Here is an 8,619-nt window from a genome sequence, read left to right as displayed (position 1 = left end):
ATTTTTGTCTTCGGAGAACAAGATCTACCCTACACCACCCCCCAACCTCTACCCCCCCGAGTCCCCTGCCCCCTCACTGCACGCCCCCCTGCAAATTTGATGCAGCTACAATAGAAGCCAGCTTTGTTTAAACGTCCGTATCCATCTAGGACCAATCCAGAGAGAGAAACTGTACAGTAATTTGAACAGGAAAAGTTTAATGTAAAGAATTATTATCTATTGCAGGAGATTGGCATGATTATGCAATAGCATATGTGTTACCCACTACACACTCTGTGAACTGAGATCCATGGCTCAGTCATGGCTACTAAATGGCGGACAAGTTGCTGTGGTGCCACAATGGCGAAACTTGCTAGAAATCAGTCCTCTAGGGTGCTGGGAAAAGCTGTTTATGGGAAGATGTCTCACTACCGCGCCTTGGCTACAAACCACCTTAAGAGGTTGCAGGGGGAAGCCACTGGCATGGCAGCAGGTGGGCCCTGGAGAACCTGTGAGCCAAAGGCCCTGGGGGCCAGCGAAACCACGCGCCCCTGCGAACCCCGCTGAGACTCCACCGAGCAGGAAGCAAACTCTTTCTCCTGCAATGTTTCTCTAGCGCCCTCTACTGGCAAAGCTTCAGTGCCAACGGCAAATTCTTGAAAAGGTTCAGATTAATTTTCGCAGAGCAGTCAAATAAGGTGAATTCAGAGGTGAGAGGCCATAAATCAATAACTGGTATAGAGTCCAACAGGTAAATAAACCCAAGCCTTTTATTCTTGCAAATCTAGGCTTTGTTTCCTTGTTTTTAAAATGGTGGGGGAAGTAGGGAAAGAAAGGACAATGTAAATTTGAAATTTCTTTTAATCATATTTCATTATTTTAAAACCAAATGAATGCTGAACTTCTCTTTTCCATTCTTTCCTCTTATTACGTTAACTGTGACATCTCGTGAGTGTTGTCAGTCTTTGGAAAGCAAGTATAGATAAAATTTTGTTCACAGTTCCTCTGCTCGTTTGTTAGAATTATTCCAGAAAGGGGTGTGTGTGTGTGTGTGTGTGTGTGTGTGTGTATGGTCAGCCTAGAGAGGTGATATGTAGCTCATTTTTTTTTTTTTCTTTTTTTTTGTGAGACAGAGTTTCTCTCTTGTTGCCCAGGCTGGAGTGCAATGGCGTGATCTCGGCTCACTGCAACCTCTGCCTCCCAGGTTCAAGCGATTCTTCTGTCTCGGCCTCCCGAGTAGCCGGGATTACAGGCACATGCAACCATGTCCAGCTAATTTTTGTATTTTTAGTAGCGATGGAGTTTCATCATATTGGTCAGGCTGGTCTTGAACTCCTGAGCTCAGGTGATCCGCCTGCCTTGGCCTCCCAAAGTGCTGGGATTACAGGCGTGAGCCACCACACCCAGCCAGCTCATCTTTTTTTAGAGGTGGGATCTCACTATAATGCCCAGGTTAAAGTGCAATAGCTTCACAGGCACCATCATTGTGCACTACCTCCTTGAACTCCTGGAGTCAAGAGATCCTCCCACCTCAGCCTCCTGAGAAGCTGGGACTACAGGTGCCCACCACCATGCTGGCCTCATGATTTATAGCTCATCTTGTGGGTCCCTGGTGGAGGCAAGAAATAAAAATAAAAGCAGTAGCTCTTGCCAGGTATTCTTGTTCTCTTCCCTTTAAGAACCTGCTTTGAGGGGCACTTTCTGATTCCCCCCCTCTCTCTGACACTTGCTGCAGGGGCCCCACAGACCACTCTCCTGGGCATTGTGTGATGATTGGTGGCTATGTCTCTCAGGGCAAATGATCGTTTTTTGCTTTCTCTTTCCTCCTTTTCCCTGTCTTCACACTTTCATGCTTTTACTCTCATGAGTAATAAACAGCACTAATATTAACAACAATAATATCTGGAGTTTGTCTCACTCTCCTGTTTTTCATTCTTTCGCCTATAAGACCCAGTCACTGAGAACTCATAGCCTCCCAAGGACCTCAGCTAAGGAATAGTCCCAGGGAATTGTTTGCTCCCAGGAATCCTGTTTCTGCAAGAACAGACTCATTAGTCTTTCTTTCTCTTTTTTGAGATGGAGTCTTGCTCTGTTGCCCAGGCTGGAGTGCCGTGGCGCGATACCAGCTCACTGCAAGCTCCGCCTCCCAGGTTCATGCCATTCTCCTACCTTAGCCTCCCAAGTAGCTGGGACTACAGGTGCCCACCGCCACGCCCGGCTAATTTTTTTTTTTTTTTTTTTTTTTTTTTGTATTTTTAGTAGAGACAGGGTTTCACTGTGTTAGCCAGGATGGTCTCGATCTCCTGACTTCGTGATTCGCCTGCCTCGGCCTCCCAAAGTGCTGCGATTACAGGTGTGAGCCACCGCACCCGGCCTGCCTCTTCGGTCTTTCTACATTGATTAAACATCCTCAAAGAGCTCCTTCCCTAGCCTGAAGGGTAGGAGCCTTGAGACATGGTGATGGTGCCAGACGTCTGGGAAAGACATCTATTATTATTATTTTTTATTTTTTTGAAATGGAATTTTGCTCTTGTTGCCCGGGCTGGAGTGTAATGGTGCAGTCTCGGCTCACTGCAACTTCCACCTCCTGGGTTCCAGCAATTCTCCTGCCTCAGTCTGTTAAATAGCTGGGATTACAGGCACACACCATCATGCCCAGCTAATTTTGTGTTTTTAGTAGAGACGGGGTTTTACCATGTTGGACAGGCTGGTTTCAAACTCCTGACCTCAGGTGATCCACCCATCTCAGCCTCCCAAAGTGGTGTGATTACAGGTGTGAGCCACCGTGCCCAGCCTACTACTACTACTATTATTATTATTATTATTATTATTATTATTATTATTTTAAGATAGAGTCTTGCTCTGTCACCCAGGCTGGAGTGTAGTGGTGCAATCTCAGCTCATTGCAACCTCACCTCCCGGATTCAAGTAATTCTCCTGCCTCAGCCTTCCAAGTAGCTGGGGTTGCAGGTGTGAGGCACCACACCCAGCTAATTTTTGTATTTTTTGGTAGAGATGGGGTTTGTCATGTTGCCCAGGCTGGTCTCGAACTCCTGAGCTCAAGCAATCTTCCCACCTAGGCCTCCCAAAGTGTTGGGATTACAGGCATGAGCCACCGTGCCCAGCCCAGGTACCCTACTTTTGTAGTTGCTTACTTACATTTGTATCTTCCAGGTAGACCATGAGGCATTCATTTTTGCCCTTTCAAAGCGGTTTGTAAGTAAATAATGGCAAAAACCACAATTACTTTTGCTCTGACCTAAATATTTGTTTGTCAGCAAAGGAGTGAATTACACTGGCTTCCATCATTTTCCTTCCTTTTCTCTTCCTCTGCAGCCCCTCCTGCGCATCTTCCATATCACCTTTCAGCCAAAAATGCTCCTGCTCGCTCTTTCCCATAGTTACAGAAATGCCACTTTCACTATCATGTCCACAGCATGGCATTTTCTTAAGGGGAGCCCCCACCACCTGAGCTGGAGTTAGACGCATGCCTGGCAGGCAGCAGAAATAGAAGTGCTTAAGTCCCTGATACACACGAGGGGTATTCACAATACCCAGAGAAGCCTCGCCACAGCATCTGCCAATGCACTGCAGAGGCTGCAGGGGTGTCCTGTGGGTCTATCTGGAATCCATCCGCACCTCTTCAGAACCTCTTGAGTTTCCTGAGGCCACACCACAGGGCAGTGTGTTTTGTGATGGAGCCCTGGATTGCAGATTGGCCAACCCAAGTGAATGTCCCAGCTCCACTACCTACTGGTTGGGAGTCTGGGGAGATTCTGGACAATGAAGAGAACCAGTAAATGAGGGGTCACCAGAGGCTGAGCTTGTCATTCAGCAGCACAGATGCTGACAACAGAACAGGGCATCAGAGGGAGTCAGTGGGCTGGTAAGCACTGGAAGCAAGAGGACCCCACAGGGGTCGATGAATCCAGGGACCTGAGTCTAGACTGTGAGGTCAGCTTCCTGGTGACTGGAGCCTTGTTGCATTGTGAGAGAGCTCATCGATTCCACATGAGCTGCCCTACATTTCACTAACTACACCCAAGGCCTCACTCAGCATGCTGAATCGTGAGAAGTCTAATAATAATCAACACACCCCATTTCTACCTTGTCCACCGCTTACTCACGTGCTCCTACTACATGGCCTGGTGATCGCGGGCTTGGGCTTGGAAGGCCTGGATTTTACCCATCTGTTGACCCCTGGCCTCCACACCGTAATTGCTGCCACACTGCACATACTTCATAAATATACACCAATTGAATTGAAATACGTTCTTTGTAGGGAAGTTTGGAAAAGGATATACTCAGAGAAGGCACTTACTTTTTAGGAAGTATCATTTTCTGTGTTTTTGTTTTGTTTTTAAATTCCAAGAGGAATTTAAAAAATCCTCTTGTTTGGACCACATAGAAACTATTAAGAGAAAGCTCCTCTCGGCCGGGCGCGGTGGCTCAAGCCTGTAATCCCAGCACTTTGGGAGGCCGAGACGGGCGGATCACGAGGTCAGGAGATCGAGACCATCCTGGCTAATACGGTGAAACCCCGTCTCTACTAAAAAATACAAAAAACTAGCCGGGCGACGAGGCGGGCGCCTGTAGTTCCAGCTACTCCGGAGGCTGAGGCAGGAGAATGGCGTAAAAAACCCGGGAGGCAGAGCTTGCAGTGAGCTGAGATCCGGCCACTGCACTCCAGCCTGGGTGGCAGAGCAAGACTCCGTCTCAAAAAAAAAAAAAAAAAAAAAAGCTCCTCTCTATGAGAAACCCCTGGCAAGAGGGTGCTGGGCCGAGGGCGCCGATGTCTCCGTGGAAAAGGCAAGTAGACAGTCCAAATCGGGAGTGGGAAAATGGCCAGCTGTGGAACAAGAGAGATCAAACACGGAAAAAGCGAACTTTCACAGGGAGAAGGCAAAGCGATCGCTGTGGTGACTCCCTCACCTGGGAGGCCATCACAGCCGCTTAGCTTAGGGTCTGGGGGCCCCCCAGTGGGGGAAACATTTTTCGATGTGCGTAAACGTTTTCGATGACGAAAGTACACAGTTTATTATCATTATAGCATATTTACAAACATTGGAAAAAAGTCAAAGAAAAAAGTTACCTGTAATTTCATCAGCTAAAAAATGTCTAATGAGGAAAGATGAAGAAAACTGATAGTACAGTTACATGTTGCTTAACGACAGGGATGCATTCTGAGAGCCGAGTTGCCAGATGATTTCATTTTTGTGTGAACGTCATGAAAAGTTCATAGAAGGTTAATAGCCTGTATAATAGGTGACGGAATCATTGACTTATGTCCAATTTTTCAATAATATAAATAGTGCCAACATAATTTTGTGCTCACAGTTTTTCTGTATTTCGTATTATTTGCCTTAGGTAAGATTCTCTGAAATAGGAGAAACAAAAAAAGACTCCTGATGCATGTTGTCAAATTTTCTCTTTCGTTTTTTTTTTGTTTTTGTTTTTGTTTTTTTTGTAGATGGAGGCTCGCTCTGTCACCCAGGCTGGAGTACAGTGGCACAATCTCAGCTCACTACAACCTCCACCTCCCGGGTTCAAGCGATTCTCCTGCCTCAGTCAAGACCTGTGATGGCTATGGTAAAGGCTCTAGAGGAGAAGATGGACAACATGCATGAACAAATTGGAAATTGCAGCACAGAGATGAAAACAGCAAGAAAGAGTCAAATAAAAGTGTTAGAGGCCGGGCACGGTGGCTGATGCCTGTAATCCCAGCACTTTGGGAGGCTGAGGCAGAGTGCGATTCACGAAAAGTCAGGCAGATCGAGACCATCCTGGCCTAACATGGTGAAACCCTGTCTTACTAAAAATACAAAAATTAGTCCGGCGTCCCCGACCACTCCTCGGTGGCGGGCGCACCTGTCAGTCCCAGGCTACTTTCGGGGAGGCTCTGAGGCAGCGAGACATTGGTGTGACCTCCGTCGAGGCGGAGCTTGCAGTGAGCGCGATCGTGTCGCTGCCACTCCAGCCTGGGCAACAGAGTCGAGGACCCTCCGTCGGCAAAAAACAAAAAAAAAGAAGGGCCTAGAAGCCAGCGCGGTGGCTCATCTTTACTTATCACGGTTCTACAACCCCAGCCACTTTGTGAGGCCGGGACGCGTGCGGTGCGAACCTTCGAGGTCAGGACGTTTGAGACAGTCCTTGGGCCAACATTGGGTGAAATTTGGCCAACATGGTGAAACCTTGTCTCTCCTAAAAATACAAAAATTAGTCAGGTGTGATGGCGTGCACCTGTAATCCCAGCTACTCAGGAGACTGAGGCAGGAGAATCGCTTGAACCCAGGAAGCGGAGGTTGTTGTGAGCCGAGATCGTGTCACTGTACTCCAGCCTGGGTGACAGAGCGAGACTCCATCTGAAAAAAAAAAAAAAAAACAGGAAAAAGACCTGTGGAAGGAAGGAAGGAAGGAAGGAAGGAAGGAAGGAAGGAAGGAAGGAAGGAAGAGAGAAAGAAAAGAAAAGAAAGAAAAGAAAAGAAAAGAGCTAGAAAGGACTGGGCACAGTGGCTTACGCCTGTAATCCCAGCACTCTGGGAGGCTGAGGCGGATGGATCACCTGAGGTCAGGAATTTGAGACCAGCCTGACCAACGTGGAGAAACCCTGTCTCTACTAAAAATACAAAATTAGCCAAGCATGGTGGCGCATGCCTGTAATCTCAGCTACTCAGGAGGCTGAGGCAGGAGAATCACTTGAACCTGGGAGGCAGAGGTTGCAGTGAGCCAAGGTGATGCCATTCAGACCAGCCTGGGCAATAAGAGCGAAACTCTGTCTCAAAAAAAAAAAAAAAAAATTGCTACAAAGGCCGGGCAGGGTGGCTCACACCTGTAACACCTGTAATCCCAGAACTTTGGGAGGCTGAGGTGCAGGCAAAGGATCACTTGAGGTCAGGAGTCTGAGACCAGCCTGGCCGACAGAGTGAAACCCCATCTCTACTAAAAATACAAAAATTAGCCAGGTGTGGTGGTGCATGCCTGTAATCCCAGCTATTCAGAAGGCTGAGGCAAGAAAATCACTTAAATGCTGGAGGTGGAGGTTGCAGTGAGCTGAGATCAGGCCACTGCACTCCAGCCTGGGTGACAGAGCCAGACTGTCTCAAAAGTAAATAAATAAATAAATAAATAAGTGCTAGAAATTAAACAGCTGGTACCAGAGATTCTTCAATAGATTTATCACATGACTCAACAGAGCTGGTGAAACGATCAGTGAAGGTGGGTTAATAGAAATTATCCAACTCTTCATCTTTGTCCTGGGCTAGTTAAAAAAAGAAAAGAAAGAAAAGGAAAATCACTCAACTAAAATTCAGAGATCTTTACAAAATCACTAAGATAATTTATTTTAGAGTCCTATTGTGTTCTTTGCCTCCCTATTATTCCTTGCCTCCTCCTATTTTCCTTCAAAACTCTTTTTTTTTTTTTTTAAGACGGTCTCATTCTGTCGCCAGGCATGATCATACCTCACTGCAGCCTAGAACTCCTGGGCTCAAGCAATCCTCCCACCTCAGCCTCCCAAAATGCTGAGATTACAGGTGTGAGCTACCATGACTACTTAATTTAAAATAAATTTTTTGTTGAAGAGACAGGGTCTTGGCCAGGTGTGGTGGCTCAGGCCTGTAATCCTAGCACTTTGGGAGGCCAAAGCAGGAGGATCACTTGATCCCAGGAGTTCAAGACCAGCCTGAACGCTACTTATTTTATTTATTTAGGGAGCAACATAGGGAGATCCTGTCTGTACTTATTTTATTTATTTTTTTGAGACTGGGTTATGAAACTGGCTAATTTTTCATATTTTTCGTAGAGACCAGATTTCTCAATTTGTCCAGGCTGCTCTTCAATTCCTGGCCTCAAGTAACCCATCTGCCTCAGCTTCCCCAAATGCTAGGATTACAGGTGTGAGCCACTGCACCTGGCTCCTTTCACCCACTTCTTATGACCCCAGTAGGTTCTTTTTTTTTTTTTTTTTTTTTTTGAGACAGAGTCTCGATCTGTCACCTCGCCTGGAGTGCAGTGGCGTTCACTGCAACGTCTGTCTCCCAGGTTCAAGTGATTCTCCTGCCTGAGCCTCCTGACTAGCTGGGATTACAGGCATGTGCCACCACGCCCAGCTAAATTTTTTGTATTTTTAGTAGAGATGGGGTTTCACCATGTTGGCCAGGCTGGTCTACAACACCTGACCTCAAGTGATCCGCTGGCCTCGGCCTCCTGAAGTGCTGGGATTACAGGCGTGAGCCACCTCACCCACTCCCAGTAGGTTCTTTAATTCTCTTCCGCAACTAGTGAGGTCTCTTGTTTCAGGTCTTACTATGTTGACTCTTTTTCCTTGAACAGTGTTAAATAATCTTATTTGATTGAATCTAAGGTCAGGTGCGGTGGCTCACACCTGTAATCCCAGCACTTTGGGAGGCCGAGGCAGGTGGATCATTTGAGATTAGAAGTTTGAGACCACCCTGGGCAACACGGTGGGCAAAACCCTGACTCGACAAAAAATACAAAAATTAGATGGTGTTGTGTGCCTATAGACCCAGCTACTCGAGCTACTCGGGAGGCTAATGTAGGAGGACCACCTGAGCCCAGGAAGGGTGAGGCTGCAGTGATCATGCCACTGTACTCCTGCCTGGGTGAAAAAGTGAGATGCTG

This window comes from Rhinopithecus bieti, unplaced genomic scaffold, assembly GCF_001698545.2.
Source record: "Rhinopithecus bieti isolate Rb0 unplaced genomic scaffold, ASM169854v2 scaffold_6536, whole genome shotgun sequence".
In the NCBI taxonomy this organism is placed as follows: Eukaryota; Metazoa; Chordata; class Mammalia; order Primates; family Cercopithecidae; genus Rhinopithecus; species Rhinopithecus bieti.
Note: the sequence above shows the minus strand (reverse complement) of the source record.